General features: G+C 48.1%; 1 protein-coding gene across 2 annotated transcripts in view; it reads left to right on the forward strand.

Moving 5' to 3' along the window:
- LOC138514114 (resistance to inhibitors of cholinesterase protein 3-like) overlaps positions 1-19,997 on the forward strand; it is an 819,949-nt gene that overhangs the window by 232,092 nt on the left and 567,860 nt on the right. The gene's annotated exons all lie outside the window — the stretch shown is intronic.

Below are 19,997 nucleotides of genomic sequence, written 5' to 3' on the forward strand. Positions count from 1 at the left end.
AGAGAGCGGGCCCACCTTTAGCCTCTGCTGAAGCCCCTCCTGATAAGGAGAGCAAAAAGATGTATACACTGGGCAGGAAAGTAGCTTTCTAAGCTGCATACTAAGTAAGAAAAGCTAATAACACCACGCTCTTGGCAAGTTACAACTGCTATCAATGGGACGAGATCATACAACAAATCGACTCCGTCCCAGAGCCCCTTAAAACCCAGCTATTAAAAACAGTGGCTCAGGGTAAGCAGGTGGCCAATTGCATTCTGAAAAATAATCTGGACGCAGCAGATAATGCAGGCCGTATAGTAGCAGAGGGTACTCTTATTAAGCGCCATGCATGGTTAAGACAATCCGGATTTAAGCTGGAAACTCAAGCCAATTGAACCTAATCCCTTATTTGGGAAAGCAGTCGAGGACGCACTGAAGTGCTAAAGAAGAGTACAGCAACCTTAAGTCCATGAGACCGCTAACTAACAAAACTTTTGTGCAACAAGGTGTGTTTAATACACGCTGATTTCGAGGACAAAACTCCCAACTGTCCTCTAACTATAGTCTGGGTGGACAAACTTCATCTTGGGGTTCCTTGCAGGGGCAGTCCTCCCAGCAATATTTTCAAAGGGGGCACAGAAGGTCTAGGAGTAGAGGCAGAGCCTCCTGAACCAGAGGCTCCACCCCCCAAAGCAATGATCACCTGCTCCAGGTCACCTCCCATGCCTCTCCAGTAGGAGGCCGCATTTGTCAATTTACCCACGCATTGGAGAGGAACCCGTCAAACAAGTGGGTACTTTCCCCTGTGGCGGAAGGCTATTGCATAGAACTCATACAGTGACCCTCCAACCACCTGCCAAGACCGAGACAAACCACGCAGGAGGAACAACGCATTCTGCTAGAAAAGGTCAAAGCACTGCTGGAAAAGAACGCTATAGAGATCGTGCCGGCAAACCAGGTAAACAAGGGTATATATTCAATGTACTTTTTGTGCCAAAGAAAGAATCACAATGCGCCCTGTCCTAGACCTGCGTTCTGCAAGCACATATATCAAGCCACAAAAGTTTTGCATGACAAGGCTACAAAAAGTAATCCCACTGCTAAAACAAGGGGACTACATGGCAACATTGGATATGAAAGATGCATACTTTCATATTTCAATGTGTTCCAATTGGGGTTTTCAATCAACAAGAAAAAATCGAGCCTCTTTCCAAGCCAAACCAAGCAGTTCCTAGGAGCTATCATAAAGACAAGAGAGGGGCTAGTCGTCCCTTCAAACTAGAGTTCAGAACAAACTGTTGTAATACCTCATTATCTTGCCGGTCGCCAAATAACCGTACGCAAAGCAATGCGCCTGCTCAGGGTGATGGCTTCATGCATTTATCTAGTTCCATACAGTTGCGCATGCGCCGAATGCAGGCGTGCTTAGCAAAACAATGGTCTCAGGCAAGTGGTCAGTGGGACATTAGTGGTTGTCTCGCTAAACCTAGTACAAGCACTTTGCTTGTGGGCAAAGGAAAATCTGTTAAAGGGGAAAACCCTTTCACAATCCCCCAGTCTAAGCGATAGTTGCAACAGACGCCTCACTCTTCGGATGGGGACCTCATTACCTTCACTACACAGCGCATGGCCAGTGGACACAGGTCACAGCCCAGAACCACATCAAACTTTTAGAGCTACTAGCGGTACTCAAAGCCTACAAGCTTTCAGCTGCATCTAACAGGCCAAACGGTGCAAGTCCTCACAGACAGCACCACTGCCATGTTCTGCATAAACGAGTAGGGAAGCTCACACTCCCCAAGTCTGTCCAGACTATCCCCCAAAAATTGGAAGTGGGCACTCGAGCACAACATGTTTCTAGTGTTTCAACACGTTGCAGGGGAAGTCAATTCTCTGACAGACTCACAGAAATCATCTACCCGAGGAACATGAGTGGCAACTCAATAGAGGAATTCTTCCCTCTGGGGTTATTTGTATTTGTTTTATTGGTATAGCGCAGACCAGGCCCAAGGGCAACCGGGCGCATATCTTAGTAGAACATTACATTACAGGTAATGGAGCATTACATTACGGGTGGGGCATATCATCACAATAGTCCCAACAGATTGCAAACAGAGTATACAATTGACGTTGCAAATCATGGCATATATCATAGCGGAGCAGAACAGAGCTAGGGCCCCGATGGCCTGTCCAGAACAGAGGAGCGGTTGTTAGTGGGATGTAGCTAACCAGAGCTTGGCTTTGTGTTTGAATTGGTTGAATGAAGGTAGCGTTCTGATCATGAGTGGTACAGTGTTCCAGAGCTTGGCTGCCAGGACAGGGAAGCCAGCGCCTCCAGCAGAATGAAGTTTGAATCTAGGGATCGCAAGACCTTGGGTTTGTGCAGATCTGAGTGCTTGTGCTGGTGTATATTGAGTGAATCGCGAGGCTAGGTATGAGGGGGCCTGATGGTTAATACATTATCCTCTTTTAGACTTGCTCGCCAGAAATCTAAACGCACAATACTGTAAGGAACTTATGGTGGCAACAGTAAAGACAGACACAAGTAATCACAGTTCAAGGGCGTTTATTAAACTGTATGATGGGTGAGAAAAATTCCTAATCTAAACCTATATCTAAGATCGGAGCAAGCTTCGACCACCAAATAATAATAAGGCAGTCGTATTGACTTGTCAAATAAAAAGAGCCTATACTACAAAAACCTTTTGCCAATCCTTACCTCTGAGTTACAAAATAGTGTGGGATAATGTTCACAAGAAAGGAAAGGAGTGTTCACCAAATGATAAGTCAGGATGGTATGGCTGGGCTCTCCCTTCCCCCACGTTTTTAGCATGCACCTCTGAGCACAGCACATTCCTGGGCCTCGCCAACAGGAGGTTACAGTTCCTTTCAACAATGCCAGGACCTTCTCGGGCCAAGTCTCTTTTCTGCAAAATCTCATGCCTTAGATGGCCCGCTGGACCATAAAAAATAAACAAATGAAAAGTTCCTTTCAATCTTTCACGTTGGGCGATTGCTCCTCGCCCCTTGGATACCCCTCTGCTGGGCTCCAATCCTTCTAGCAACATTAGCCTCCCTCAATCGGGTTCACTTCGGCCATTTAGTCAAAAATGTATCTTTCAGGGGCGTGGCCTGGGGAGCCATGGATGAGGTCGCCTCCGTAATGGCCTCTGTGTGAAGCCCGCACTTACACCCAAATAATTGCGGATTCCCTGCACGACGTGAGCAAACAATGTCATCTGCAGGGATCGGAAGATCTTGACTGCTCGCTGGATGAATTTGAGCTTCTAATGCGGTCTCTTTCACCCTGACCGCAACTGCTGAAGGCTGCTCCCGCTCTTGCCGCAAATCCAAGATGGCGGGCGGACTCTGGGGGGAGATGAGCTGAAGCACCCCAATGGCGGACCGAAGATCTGCTAAGCCACACCATCGCAGACCCGCCTACCTGGTTGGCACTGTGGTGCTAACACCTGCAGCCATTGATGCTTGTCAGGGGCCCTCATGCAGGGTCCCCAGGTGATCGAGACGCCACTGAGAACTCTGCTGGGGACGCTGGGCTGGTGGGAGCTCATCACCCCTCCCCTCCTCCTACTCTTATCTTCGCGACTCTGGAACCCGGAGAATTTCCCACCCGATAAAGCAGCAGGGCGGGCCCGACTGCCAGCGACCCGTTCTCAGCACAGCAATGGCAACGCAGAGCCCAGGCTCGGGATGTGCTCCTCCTCTCTCCTCTAGCAACACGGACAGCGGGAACAGCCGGCCCTCTCGCTTAGCCCGCAGTGTGGAAGAGCCTTCAGAAGGTCTCCCCCTCGGAACGCAGATGTAAGGCTGCCTCCATATAACCACATGTTCATGCGCCTGAAAGGGGCGCAAGCTGCAACAGTACGATTATACAGGTCCTATAAGTGCGCATGGATGCAAATCAACACTTCTCACACGTTGGAAGCCCCTGAATGCGGCCCCCCTCAGCATGTCCCAATAATTTCTACAATCCTACTTGGGGGGGGTGGGGGGGGATAAAGAATCGAGCCCAACTGCCTTCCCCCCACCCCCTCTCCCAGCTATCATTTTGTGCAGAGGTACTAGAAGGCCAACTGAATCAACCCACTTTATCTTTGAACCATAGGTGTGGAGTAGATCCACCAACAGGGACTTAATTCCAATCAATCAATCTATCTCACACCTCCAAAGGCTCTGGGGCTGGGGCCCGTAGCATAGCCAGGGGAGCAATTTTCTCTGAGCCCGGGGCCCTCGGAACACAGCATCACAGTTTCATCCCCCCAAATTAGAGGTGTTCTCTGCAATCTTCACCCACCATACCCTGGGGAGGGAGTGCAGGGTGCTTCTGATATCCGCCAAAGATGTCAAGACATATCAAACACCCCAAAAGCGAAGCGTGGCTATCTCTACAATGCTGCTCTCACCAGATAATGTGAAGAGACCTGAATCCTCCAGTCCTATGCCTCCAACTTCTCCAGAAAGCGCCAACCAGCTATCCACCAAAAGTGCCATCCAGGCCTTCATGTCGAACATTAAGTCAGAATTTCGATCCTGCATGTCAGAACTTAATGACCAAACTGGAACAGACTGACCAGAAGGTTCTGAAGGTCGATAAGAGGGTGGGGGAGGTAGAGGACCTAACCCAGGAAGATGCAATGCTGCTCGTGGAAATGCAACATGAAGTCCAAACCCTCATAAACAAGAATGAATATCTGGAATATAAACAGGAGGACCTAGTAGCAGGGTCCGACAGAACAACCTGCTCATATGTTTGGTGCCCTCCTCAGTCCCAGATCAAAAGCTAGCGGAATACTTGAGTGACCTGTTCCAGTCCCTTCACCCGCATCTAGAAAAATCCGAAACTTATGTTGGACTGTACCTATAGACTGCGCCCTGCTGAGGAGTGGATACAGACTCCCACCAGATGTCATTACCTGGGTCCACTTCTTCACGACCAAAGAAGCGATCATGGCGATAAGCCGAACACAAGATGCGCTGTCATTTCAAGGGACCCCCCTGCAGATCTTCCAAGACCTAGCCCTCCTAACGCTACAAAAACGAAGTGCCCTGAGGCCATTGACGTTGTTTCTTCGTGATTAACATACCAAGTATCATTGGTTATTCCCGACTGCACTTCAGTTCACCTACAAAGGGGTACCCCGAACGATTGGGCACTTAGGAGATGCCAAAATGATCCTGCATCCTACCTCCCCTGAACGCAAAGAGAATCCTCCCCCCAGCTGCTGTGGCGGTGCCGCAGATGATCTCTCCCCAAAACCGAGATGTGCGGCCTGGACAAAGGTCCAGACGGGCTGCAGAATCAAATAATGCATCTGCAGGGCCTGGTGGCCTAGAGGAATGGGGCAAACATGCGTGCAACCCCTGCACCAAGCCCAACTGATGGTCCCTGATGGTGAGCTTACGGATACCACAACGGAAGTGAACACCTGATGGCTCAATTTTTCAGTGCGGGTTTCACAAGGCCAATGCCCGACCCTGTGGCGAATGACACCTGTAAACCCTTGGAGTGGTATGATGGTAATTCTGCTACAGCTTTTTGGGGGCATCGTTGACAAAAAATGTTTGATGCCCTCTAAGTTTGTTGTTGTAGCTTCAAGTTCCAAGCCCAAGTTAAAATTTCGGTTGCATACACGAAAATCCTGGCCGCCAGGCTTTCACCACTATTGCCCTCCCTAATAAACCCAGATCAATCAGGTTTTATCCCGGGCAGGCAAACACACGATAACTTAAGAAGACTGATACATCTAATAGAAAAAGTGGGCATAACACACACGCAAGCAATATTACTCTCACTCGACGCCAAAAAGGCCTTCGACCGGGTGGAATGGTCCATACTCTTTAAAACTCTATGGGCTTTGGGGACCACTACATAAATATGGTCAAAGCCAACTACACCTCCCCAACGATAAGAATAGCGATCAACTGGGAAGTCACAGACAGGCTAACGATTACCAGGGGAACAAAACAGGGATGCCCACTTTCCCCCCTCCTGTATGCCATCTTCTTGGAACCGCTACTAATCAAAATTAGGGAAACTCTCCAAATAAGAGGGATTGAGATGGCAGGCAGACAACATAAGGTAATAGCCTATGCGGACGATATGCTACTGTCCCTAGGGGACCCTGGGAGGACTCTACCACTTACATTGCAAGAACTAGAGGCATTTGGGGGAAATCTAGGGCCTAAAAATCAATAGGAACAAGTCGGAAATACTACGTTTAGCGGGGGATAGAGAGACTCTGGAAAGGGAGGTGGGATCATTAGGTCTAAAAGTTGCGAAGGAAGGAATCCGGTACCTGGGTATTATGCTAACACACAGGGTGGACTCGCCATATAAAGGGAACTACCCCCCACTACTAGCCAGAGTGAAAAAGGACCTGAAGCGATGGTGCCCGCTAATGATATCCTGGTGGGGTAAAAATGAACACTCTCCCCAAGCTGCTGTACCATTTCCATGCCCTCCAGATAACAATCCCTAACTCATTCTTTAAGACACTTTCAAAGACAATTTCGTCTTATATCTGGAATAGGAAGCCCCAAGGGTCGCAAGAACTGTCCTAACGACACAAGTCAGAGAGGGGGGAATGTCACTCCCACACTTCAGGAAATACAACCAAGCAGCGCAACTGTGGGTGTTGAAAGAATGGCTGGGGATGACCAACAAACGATCTGGGTAGCCCAAGACAGGGCGGTTGCTAGAACCCCGCTGGAAGATGTTCTTTGGAAGCTCAATCAACATAGACACCTGAATCTCCGCATTAGTGAAATCATGAAATCCACACTGAACGCCTGGGACAAACAGACACTGAAGGGTAACATGACCACGGAGACAACCCCATTCACGCCCATCTGCAGGAAACCACACTTCCCACCAGGACAAGAGCAAGGGGCCTTTGAGAAATGGGAAGAGGCAGGGTGCAGGAAAATTGGGGAAATGTTCCATGACAAAGGAGAAGAGTAATTTACAGAATGTAAAGCCATGTGGAACCTAACAAAGGCGGACAGGTACAAGTACGAATAGCTCAGACATTGGCTAGCAACACCAGAGATCACTCAGGCTGCCACAAGGGAACTAACCCCTTTTGAAAAATGCATCTTATCCAACTCGGGAGCTAAGAAACTGGTCTCTAAACTCTACAACTTCCATCAACACACAGGATGAAGAAATAAAATGGACTTACATGAAAAGATCGGAAAGAACACTAGGGGTAGAAATTCCAAAACAGCAATGGCAGGCGCTGTGGGTGGGCATTCCAAAACTAACATGAGCTATGTAGACCAGGGAAATGTGGATAAAAGTAGTCACCCAATGGCACTACACACCGGAGATGCTCAACAACATGTACCCGGAAACCTCTGACCGCTGCTGGAGAGGTTGCCCAGAAGCCGGCACATATGGTGGAACTGCCAGGGAGTCAAAGGATTCTGGTCGGAATTGATAACTGAAATGACAAAGATGTTCCCAGAGGCGGACCAACTGGGGGAGAAAGTGTGGCTATGCGGAATGATAGATCATCAAACCAAGAAATACAACAAGGCACAACAGAGAAGTTTCATGGGCCTGGTCATTGCGGCATGGGCAACAATTGCCCAAAACGGGAAGAAGCGCGACCCTCCACTAATATTCACTTGGCTGCAAAAGGTCTTGTCACAAATGACCATGGAAAAGATCACACACCATCTACAGGGCTCAAATGGATCATTCATGAAGGAATGGGGGTTGTCCTGGAATACCTACAATCGGACTATATGGAACAATGGTGCCCACACAATATCAGAATTACAGACATATTTACGTCATAGACTTTCCCGAGAATAACTGGAACAGGGAGCATATCTTCAGGTGGGTGGTGGGAGAGGGAGGGGGGGATTTAGGGGGAGTTGTGGGAATGTTACCTTGTTAAAATGCACTATGTTTAAACTCTGAAAACAATAAAAACATGTTTTAAAAAAAATAAATTCAGTTGCAGCATGGAATTTGGACAAAAGATTACATGAATGGCAACTGTTTCAAAAAAGGTAGCAGGCGCTCCTCTCCAGAAGGAGCATGGCATGATAACCTGTTCTGAGATGAGTTTGCAGCACACGCTTTTTGAACACTGTACCTTTCACTGATGTAAAATATCCATTTGCATATCAGTCTTTGTCCCGCCCACATGGGCAGTCCAGCACTGAAATACTATGGCAATTCCTCTCTAAACAAAAGTACCACCAGCAACCCCATACACTTGTTGCAGCCTTGTTGGGCTTCATCAGTGAGGTGAAGCTGTGCCTCTATGAGCGCAGTGAGCAGGGAGTCCACGTCTGGTTGCCCCCAGGTAACTTAGGGTGACCAACCCCAAGTTCCTTGCAAATATTTCCAAAAAGGTAGCAGGCAACTGAGCTGCATTTGACCCCCCCACCCCACCCAGCCCACAGGACACGGGCAGGTAAGAGGAACCCCCACCACACCAGAAACTGAACTTTATTATGCTGAATGCAAAAGGCTTGAACGCTCCCGCCATACGGAAATCGAACCTACGGCACCTCATGGACCTGGAGGGGTCAGTGGTCTTCCTGCAGTGGACACACTTGCTGCCAATTTATTTTGCGCATCTCTGTCACAGGCAAGTCCTACATCAATACATGGCTTCCAGTGGGGCTAAAAAAGGAGGGGCAGCAATTCTCTTGGCCAAAGGGACCCATTTCAGGGCACTTGAAACACTATGCTGCCCTGAAGAACAATACACCGCAATCAAGGGCTCTATATATGAACAACTCTATTCACTTCTCTGTCTATGCCCCTAACGACGGACAGGAATCGTTCTACGCAGTGTTGGATGATAAACTACTCCCATTTGTTGAAGGCCAAATAATCATCGGGTGGGGGGGGGGGACTTCAATGGGATCCGTACCCCCTATGGGGCAATTCACATCCTCTGTCCCCCAGAGACTTTAAAATCGCTACTAGTCTCCTCCAATTCTTTAACGCACTGGGGATAGTGGATGCCTGGAGGGTCCTACATCAAGGCGTGAAGGACTTCTTCTTTTCACACGTGCACTGGACATCCCCATGGATAGATCTTCTGCTATCCTCCACACAGACGCTCACTTTTGTGGATGACGTAACAATCGCCACGATGGTACTGCCAAACCATGCCCCTGTCAAATTTACCTTGCGGGCACACAACCCAGTTCTGCTTCCCGAACCCGCTGGAACCTATACAACCCTCTCCTCAATGACATGCCTTTGAGGGACTCCATTGCCAAAGTAATCCGGAACTATTTTCAGGAGAATCTGGCCGAAGATACCTCTCCAACGAATACTTGCGACGCCATGAAGTCCGTGGTTAGGGGGGGAACTGATTGCCCATGGAGCGGCGTACCACAAGCAGAAGCGACAGATCTGCATTAAACTGGAGGAGGAGGTTCATAGTGCCGATATGATATGGCATTTATAACGCGCCTATACACAAGTGTTGAAGCGTGCCACACACAAAAATGCTGGGCGCCCAAAACGTACTGAGCACTGAAAATAGCCCTAAAAAAACTGGAGGCCCACAATGCAGATGAGACAGCTCACATGCTGGCCAAAACTAAACAGTTATTATGCCAAAAACAACAAGGCAAATAAACTCTTAGTGGACAAGTTAGCCAAAGCAAGAAGAAGGAATACCATCATAGGCCTATAGGACTCAGAGCCGCATCCACTACGAAGAACACGCAAAACTACAGCTGGCAGCCGCGCACCTTTCTGAAACTGACAGCATTGCCCCGTGACCGAGCAGCGCAAGCAAACTACCTCTGAGACGCCACCCTTCCGCAGTTCGTGGAGACGGACAGGGAAGAGCTGGACGCCCCCATCACAAGTGAGGAGGTAGAAGAGGCCATGAAATCCCTGATACCTAAGGCCCCGGGTCCGGATGGCTTTACAGTGCGGTTTCACAAACTGTTTCGCCCACAACTGGCTGCCCCTCTGACAGCCCTCTTTAATTCCTTTGGTACCTCGGGCTCGGTCACCCCTTCCATGCAGGAATCAATAACAGTTCTGTTGCTTAAGCTTGGTAGGACCCGAGGGATACCTGTTTATACAGACCTATCTCTTTGTTAAATATTGACGCTAATATTTACTTTAAAATACTAGCTAACCACCTGGCAGCGATCCTCCCTAAATTAATCGATGCAGACCACACAGGATTTATATGAAATAGATCAAATGGGGACAATCTCCAAAGGGCCCTCGATTTGATAGAAATAGCGACCCAAGACACCCATAAATTGGCCCTGCTGGCTTTGGATGCTTCCAAGGCCTTTGATAAAGTAGACTGGTCTTTCCAACAACTCACATTAGAAACCTTTCACTTTGGTCCTAGCTTCCGTAACATGGTCCTAGCCAACTACCGCTCTACCAAAACCTTGCTCTGGGTTAACTATAACCTATCAGACCCCATTTCCCTATCCTGTGGCACCAGACAAGGTTGCCCCCTGTCCCCTCTCTTATTTGCTGTGGTAATGGAGCCATTCGCCCAATGAATTCGAAAAGACCCAAATATCAAAGTGCTCCCGATAGACACCGTGCAACATAAGGTCTTGCTCTATGCAGGCGATGTGCTGCTGTCCATTACTGAAATCCATCCCTCGCTGTTAGCTTCTCTTAAAGAACTGCACAGATTTGGGGAGGTTGCAGGGTTGCCATTAACTTTGAGAAGTCAGTGGCTCTGGGGGTAGGACTGAACTCTGGCAAACTAGAGAGCCTTCGACCCCTGTGCCTGATTCAGTGGAACCGCAAAGCCATACCATACCTTGGGTCCAACTCCCACCCCGCCCAAAAGATGTATTCCCATTAAACTTTCCTCCTCTCTTCAAAGAGTTAGATCAGGACCTCGAGCGTTGGTCCTCGCAAGAAATGTCTCTTATTGGGCGAATTACAGCCTGTAAAATGAACCTTCTCCCACGGTTCTTATACTCATGTGCTTCCCTACCCACTATAATTCCCATGCCTTCCCTCCTGCGAATGCAGAGGAAAATGCTCAGATTCATATGGAATATCCCACAGAGTCATGATGGGCAGCTCTCATCTGGGTGGCCTATCGGTCCCTAACCTTAGAAAATACCACATGGCATCCCAACTGGTGCACTTCCGCGCGTGCTGCTTATCGGATAGCCCCCCTGAAATGGTTTGAATAAGAACAGTCACGACTCCCACTCCTTCTCTGCTCTCTCCCACATGTCACACCTCGGTTTCGAAGGTCGTGGACGAGGATCTTGTGCTCCACCAAATCCACCCTGAGTATGTGGGTCAAGGCACTCAGATCCAAGGGGATTCCACAGGGCCTAGGTCCATACTCACCGGTCTTACATAACCCAGCCTTTTCCCTGGGGTTTCGTCCATTAAGCTTTAAGAACTGGGTAGCGGGAGGGCTGGAATCCTTGGGGCAGCTTTATGAAAACGACCATCCTCGCACCTTTGAGGAATGTAAACTGGCTTTCCAACTAGCCAAAACTGACAGATTTGCTTATGCACAGCTTCGACACTGGTGCTCTCACCCTTCGGTACGACAGGAAGCCACATGAAACCCCAGCCCTCTTGAACTCACCCTCCAGGAGTTGCAGACGAAAGGTGGGATCTCCAAGCTTTACAAGCTCTTGCAGGATGACGTCCTCTCCTCCACACCCTCCTATATGTAACAGTGGGAGACTGATCGGGGTCACCCACTAGATGACCAGACCTGGGTGGACATATGGACTAGAGCCCACTCCTCTTCCTTCTACATAAGCAACCGAGAATACACCTATAAGCTACTCCTTTGTTGTTACTACTCTCCAACACGCCTTCACCAGTTCAACCGAACCCTTAGCCCCCTGTGCTGGCATAAATGTGGACAGCCTGGATCATACTTCACATGTGGTGGACCTGCCACATAATACAAACTTTGTGGAACCAATGTATTGCCACTATAAAAGAAATCACCCAAGTGACAGTTCCCAATGAACCTGAAGTTATCCTACTCGGTGCACCAGGGTCCTATCCCAGGTCAGAGAAGACTACCAAACTCCTTACGCAAATGTTACTAGCGACGAGAATTACAACGACCCGGATGTGGAAATCCATTGAAGGCCCCTTCAAGGAGATCTTGTGGTGGATAAAATTATGGAACATTCTGGTGGCAGAAAAGATCACAGCTACCAAGGCAGGGCTCCTACATCGGTTCACTGACATTTGGGCCCCTCTTATGTAATATGGTAAAAAACTCCCACCACAAACTTGCAAGCCCCGGATGGCCCATTTGGCCCTACGCGAGGCTATGGAACAGCATGACCCCAGCCAGGTCAACCAAGGAGTCGCATGACCAGTGATATAGGGAGGGTGGGCGAACGTACAGAAATGCCAAGAGTTCTGTTATACAGCCACTCAATCATTAAAATCTGTCATGTCATGTGACGATGTATGTTCTGTTTTTCCTTTCATAACTGCTTCCAATGTGCAACCATTTAAAAAAGAAACATGTTATTAAAATAAAAATGTATCTTTCAAAAGTCTCAATGTATTTCTAGACCTCTATTCATTGTGGACATTCCTCAGCCAGGTTCACACATGTCGCCACATTGTTCATGGGTATATCACTGTTTACCCCCAATGTGCAGGCATCCCTCTGTCTGGTTCACATTTGCCAATTTCACAGTTCACTCATTTTTATCCAATGTGTCAAAGACTTTCGAATGTAGGAGGGGTTTTGCTCAACCCTCGTAGGACCACTTTGATGCTTCACGCCAGCCTCTCCTGAGGCCTCTTGGTTCTCGTAGTTTCAACCAAAAAAACACAACCCAAAAGGCTCCAGTCAGAGTCCTTCGAATGAGCGCCCCCTTGGCGCCTGACCACTCTGCTTCTGGACCTTGTACTAGGGTTTCTTTAAAGTTCACACACAAGTTCTTTGTTCAACAATGTTGTCACCTGCACAGTTCGATTTACTATCACTCTTCTCCGACTCACCGGCTGTGCTGAACAGTTGGAGTTTCTTGTCTCGGGGGTCAAGGACGGCACAACAGCGGTAAGTGCTTCTCCCCACTTTGGCTATCAGCGTGGGAGCGTCCTGTATGCCGTTGACACCTGTTGCACCACATGCCAGCTGAACTTCCTGGTCTTATGATTTCCCTTTCTGAGGCTTCACAGGTCTGAGTTGAAAAGGGCAAGGGCAAGGGCAATTCCCTCCTTGTCATCCCTCCAGGTCTCGCCCCCTTTCTCCTCTGTTTGAACTGCCAGTCCGGAATGGCTGTTTCTTAATGCACTCGGCCTTGCTCAGTGTCCTCTCGAGCACCGCCTTTTATCCCTGTGGGGAAGGGAAAGGGCCGTCAGGTGTGCGTAGTTGTCAATTGCCTGATTCTGCCTGACCCTTGTGTTAGGACATGTTCGATAAACGGCTCTGGTGTTAGTCTGTTATCTGGCACATTGTAAGAAATTGTTTGTGTCGGAAAGGGGGGTGAGTAGAACCTTTGGGGTAGGATGGGGGAAAAGTGTTATGGTCCACCCCCAGGAACTGGATCCAATAGCAAGGGCCGTGCCCTGGCCACCTGGGTGACATATCCCCGGGGACTAGTAAGTGAGACACCTTCAGGTTTCTCACAATACCCAGACTTTGCATCCAGGTTTCCCCAACCCAGGTCCAACGGGAACACCCTGTGGATGAGCTGGTCAGGGAAATTTGCTTAAGCTTTTCCACCAACACCACTCCTGAGCAGGATAGTGCGCAATATGCACCAGGAACACGTTACTGTAATCCTGGTAGCTCCTATGTGGACGAGACAAGTCCCCAACTGCTCAAACTACCGATGCGCGATCCAATCAAACTCCCGTGCCCCTATAACATGCTATCCCAGCACAGAGAGGACAACTTTCCACCCACATCCTCAGTCTATGAACTTGGCAGTGGCAGGATCACCTGGGTGTGCGGTCTTCGGGGAGTGGGAGTGGGACACCACATGGTGAGACGCGGTATCCCCTTCTCTGTAACACCTTCACCCCATCCTAAATTAAGGAACTCATAGTGGCAACAATAAAGATAGACAAAAGCGATCACAGTTCAAGGGTGTTTATTAAACTGTTAATGTAGGTTGGAAAAACACCTAATCTAAACCTAAATCTAAGATGGGAGCAAACTTCAACCATCAAATAAAAAATAAGGCAGTCGTTGTGGCATTGTGTCAGTTTTATAGGGGCCTATATTAAGAAAAACCTCTTGCCAATTCCTTACAACTAATTACAAAAGCAGTGCGAGATAGGGTTTCAATAAAGAAAGAATGGTTCATAAATAATAAGTCTGGATGTGATTGTCAGGGCTCTTCCACGTTTTGAGCACAAGACAAGGTAGGACCTTGGAGCACAGCACACGCTCAAGCTTTCCCAGCACGAGCTGACAGTTCCGTTCCAGTTATCCGGTTCTTCGATGGTTAAGTCTCTTTTCAATAAAAAGTCTCTTGCCTTCGAGGGCCTGATGTGTTCGACAGCAAACAAACAAAATGTTCTGTTCCACGTATGGCTTTGGGCGACAGCTTCAACCCTGGGTCCCCCTCTTCCGGGCGCAGATCCTTTTCCAAAGCTAGCCTCCCTCCTTTGGGTTGATAATGGCTTTTTTTGAATTCACAAGTCTTAATGTCTTTTTACACAGTTTTTCAGTCTTTACCCCTGATTGTCGGCTTCCCTCTGCCGGGTACACTCTATTCCAACTTTTACAGACAATTAGACAATTCACTGTGGACACCCCTTGGTCGGGTTTACTTCGATCCACATATTATTCTGGTTGTGGGCTTCCCTGTGCCGGGTTCACTTTCGCCAACTTCTACAAACAGTTCATTATGGGACTTTAGACTTCTCCCTGTCTCGATAGTATCCCTCCTTCGGATTCAGTTCCCTAAGCAGGATTCATTTGCCTTTCTTTCAAAATCATCTGTCAGTCAAAGACTTTCGAATGTACAGAGGATTTTACAAGACCCCTGTATGACCACTCTGACCTCTTCCCAAGGCCTTCTGGTTACCGTAGTCTCTTATCATCAGGTAATAGCCCAGAGTTTCCTGTGTGAGCACCCACGTGGTGCCAGATGCCTCTTATCGCAGGTTTTCCCCCTCTTTCTCAATAGTTCCTTTAATCCTTTCAAAATTCAAATTTAGCTGCTTGTTACTTTTCGTTCAACACAGTTCGGTCTCTTATCGATGCTCCCCTCGACTCAACGGCTGTGACGAACTACTTGGCTTTCTTCTCCTTCGTGTCGAGGTTGGTACCACCAAGACAAGCGACTCTCCCGGCTTGGTAATCAGCGGAGGAGGGTCTTGTGTACCATTGATCAGCTGCAACACATGCTGTCCTTTGTTTGCGGTCTTATGTTTCCGTCTGCTGATGATTCACGGGCCTGGATCGGAAAGGGCAAGGTCACTTCTCTCCTTGTCACCCTCTAGGTATTCGCTGTTTTTTGCCTCCTCTTGAACTGCCGTGCTGAGTTAGATCTCACGTCGTGCGGTCTGCCTTGCTTGTCCTGTGCTCTCGTGCTCCACCTTTTATCCCTGTGTGGAAGGGAAAGGGCCATCAGGTGTGTGTGATTCTGGTCAATTGCCTGACTTTGCTTGACCTTTGTTTTGAGACATGTCAGGTAAACAGCTCTGGTGTTAGTCCGTTGTCTTTTGTGCTGTGCTAAAGTGTTGTATCGGAAAAGGGGGGGGGCAGTGTTTTGGAATATCCTACGTTGTAGGATGGAGAAAAGGAATTGAAAGAAGGGGGACACTGTGTCGCGCATGTCAGTGTCCCACTCCTCCTCAAGGACACCCCATTCAGGTGATCCTCCCTCACTGGTCCACCGCCAGGAACTGGATCCAATTGCAATGGCTGCCTCCTGGCAACCTGGAGAACAGACCCTCGGGGATTAGCCAGGTAGACACCTTCAGGTTTTTCACACTACCCAGTTGCATATTTAGGAACTCTACCCCTACCCCCGTTTCCAACACAAACACTTTCTCAGTGACAGCCCGCTCTAAGGGAAAGCTGACTAACACCTGAGCCGTGTACCCGACATGTCCCAATACTATGGTTAGCTGAGGTAAGGCAATTATCGGCAACCACTCACACTTTGCTTCCATTACACTTCCTCACACAGATAAAAGGTGGGGTACGAGAGCACACTCTGAGCGAGGCAAAGCACATGAGGAAACAGTGTCGAGACGGCAGCTGAGCAAGAGAGGAAACGTGGTAAAACCGAAGGGTATCGCAAGGAGGGAAATTCCCTTTGTCTTTTCGACAAGGAACCGTTACTTTTCCGAAACCTTGGGAGAAAGCGTAAGACCAGGAAACTAGGCTGAAGAATCCTGCATTGTGTGTCGGAGATACCGAAGGCACGCGTCCCCAACCAGCACGATCCTCCCCGCAATGAGAGACAATGATGGACTCTCCCAGAATGGGAATAAGGCCAAGACAAGTGCGGGTGAGCGTAAATGGGAGTTTATCAATCAGAATAGGGCATGCAAAGAACTCTGCAAACTCCGAGAGCGCTCTGTCTGACAATAGCAAAGACGGGCGTATATATTTACAAAAAACGTCATCAAAACCTACACACCATAGGGGGCACAAGTTCAATGGGATTGGGTGGCGACGACTAGCTATAGGTGCTGCTGTGATGTGGTTGGTCTTGGCTGGAGGACGTCACTGGTCAGCCTCGTGGGTTGGGCTGGGCCTGGCGGGTCAGCTGGGTCCATCTGGGCGGTGTTGTTGTGCCATTGTGGCCAGTGTCAGAGATGAATGTCTTTTCCTGACTTCTTTGCCCTAGGCCATGCACACCGCAGTCATTCAGTCATTTGCAATATTATCCTCTTTAGTAAATCTCCCAATAGGTTATGCTACAGGTTAATGCAACACAGGAGGAATGCGCCTTGAGAGGGGTTTAATGGCGATTCATCAGTACATGGTTACCAGTGTCCTGTTGACCGGGTACCATAGGTCGTGGGGCTGCGTCTCAGGGCATGGAACAGACGGCACATGTCCTCCTGTCTTGTTGGAAGTCGTTATGAATGTGTTGCTGTAATGTTGCCATAATATTGGGTGTCCTAATTTTACAGGGGCCATTAACCTAAGGTGATCCGGTGGGTTGTGGGGTTTAAGAGAGGGCGCCTCTGGATTTGTGTATTCAGGCGGAGGTTTACTGCTGGGCTGTAAATAATGCAGGTGGCGGGCCGTGGCCTTGGGTGCTGCAGAGGGAACTACAAATCTTTGAAGCAGCTCCAGCCTAGTTGGGGGAGGTGGAGCAGCGCGGCGCGGCCCTTTGCTCTCTCGTCTGGCAGGCTTCGCAGGGAGGGAGGGAGAATGGCCTTGCACATATTCACAAAAGGTATCTTCCTCGTATGTTGCCGATTTTAGGTGAAAGCATCATAAACATTCGAATACTATACAATACTCATTGAATCATTCCAAAGCTTACATTTTAACTTTGCTAAATGCCTCTCAAATATAGCCAGTCCGAGCACATTATTTGTACACTATGTTTTAACAACTACAACATTTTGTTATATGCATATACATATGCAGTAAGTGAGGTAGTAGTGAGGTTGGTGGAGCAAATAGAAAACGACTTGCCACCGTACGTGACGGTAGTGGCACATAAGGGGCTTGGACATACACACATGAAGGGTGCATTCCCGCGTGTCCTTCACATGAGCCCTCAGTATTGTTGCATTTGTCTTTCTTTGCACTCTAGCAGCATTAGTTTGGTTATGGCGCGGGACCGTGGGGTGTAAACTTTTCAATGATACGCATAACAAATAACCCCCCGGGACGCTTCTACTATTTGTACATAAATGTAGTGGTGTGGGTGCTTCATTGCTAATGCCATGTAAACATGCATTCTACCATATTTATACATTTTACAGGTTTTCTTAATCAAAGAGGTTTGTGGAGAAAATGCGCCTATCGCAGGTAGTTTTGGCATTAGTATTTGGGAACTTTTGCTTTTCTCCAAGGGCCATTTTACAGTTCTTTTTTCCACCCAGGCTCTGTTGGCCGGGTCATGTTGGGAGCAGTGATACACTGCGGAAGGTGAAATGCTACAGTGTTGGTATCTTACACTAGCTCATGTCCGTCTTGCTCGTGGGAACGGGCTCACAGCGGATCTGCCAGGGAGCTGTGACCCCAGGGATAATTGAAACTCTCCAAAGGTGGGGGCCGCGCTGTAGTGCGCCGAGCTCACACCATCTTTATTAGACAAAATGGTTTCTGAGGCCTAGCTAAATTCAATATGTTTGGGCAATGTCTTCAACAGGTGAGCCATCCACCACCTGGGTCCTGGTGGTAAGGAGGGGACGCCTGATGAGCCATGGCTCTCACCGAGGGAGGGAATGTAGGCAAGGGGGGGTCTTTTGGACCAATCCTCCCCTACAATACCCAGGGCTCTCCTGCGCCAATTATCAAGGCGGGGAGAATCACCACCCACCATGGTACCGTCCTTGGCTCCAAGAACAGAGCCACTTCAGTGAAAGCAACACAGCCAGTGAAATGAGGAGACCAATACAAGACCAGTCTGTGTTGAAGCTAAGGTTGCAAGCAACAACATTGAATGGTGCGCGCTGGAGCAAACATTGTTAAAACATGTGTGATAAGAGACACAAGTGAAGTTAAACTGCTGATGAGTGATTGAATTTTAAAACAAGCTACAATACCTTTAGCGGAGTGGTCCGGCATCACGTGGGTGCTCAATCGTAGGTCTCTGTAAGGTATGCAGCTGAGAAGTAATAACAGTAGATAAATTTGGGCCGAAAGACGGAGACCAATTGAAAGAGAACTAATAAATGTGAATAAAAGTGGTCCTGCGACGGGTCAAGCAAAATCCTGCACACAGTCGAAAGTCTTTGATTTTGATCATAAAGAGAAAGTTTGGAAAAATATGTGAATTTGGTCCGAGCCCTGCAGAGGGAGACCAATTGAAGATGTTGTGTTAAAGTGGGTCTGAGTACCGTGGATGGGGACCCTGGGTGAACAGTAAATCACCTGAGAAGTTATAAGTGAAAATCCTGAGAGGAAAGGAACTTTTATGTTTTGTTGTGTTTCATCATGCCCTCTGAAATAAGAAACTTTGAATGACAGAGATACTTTGGCCCAGAAGGCCCTGATGTTCAATTGAACTGCCTCCTTGTGCTAGAGAAGTCAGAGTGTGCTAAGCTTGAGTATGCCGCCTTGTCCCGTGCTGAAAACCTGGGGTAGGGAAGCCAACGGCTTGAATACCCTGACCTATCATTTCTTGAACACACTTCTTTTGCATATGTTTCCCACACTATTTGTATTTACAAGTAAGATTGGCAATTTATTAGTGTAGGCCCTTTTATTTTGACAAGACGCCACTAGGACTGTTATTATTATTTGATGGTTGTAGCTTGCTCCCATCTTTAGATTTAGGATTAGATAGGTGTTTTTCAAACCCAATTGAAGTTTATTAAACACCCTTGAACTGTGATCACTTGTGTCTGTCTTACTGTTTGATACCATGCCTTCCTTACATGCTTAGATTCACATGCACCCACCCTTCCCCCACTTTTGGAGTAGAAGGTGCATAGATGTTTTTCTACACTTCATGCTACCTCATGTCAGAAACAAAACAATCTGAGGGACCTCAACAAGTGAAGGGCCATGGGTACAGTGGACGTCACACTAGGGATAGTATTACTGACATGCCCTGTCGACATCCCTTTTTTGCGTTTTAAAAACAAATATAATACTCTGCGACTACGACTAGATGTCAGCCTATACATAGTATGTGAATATGTGCAGATACAAGCATCGGAAATGCGATTATGGTGAGCAATGTATCATGTATATTTCTGAGGCTTGTGGATCTGCTTAGATCACATGCTCTGCATAGTCTAACATCTAGTGGTAGTCGCAGAGTATTACAAGATTTGTTCTTCGAAACTCGAAAACGGACGTCGACAGGGCAGGTTACTAATACTATCCCTAGTGTGATGTGACTGTACCAATGGTTCTTCACACATCGAG

Source organism: Ambystoma mexicanum, chromosome 12, assembly GCF_040938575.1.
Source record: "Ambystoma mexicanum isolate Mex_15411 chromosome 12, UKY_AmexF1_1, whole genome shotgun sequence".
Lineage (NCBI taxonomy): Eukaryota > Metazoa > Chordata > Amphibia > Caudata > Ambystomatidae > Ambystoma > Ambystoma mexicanum.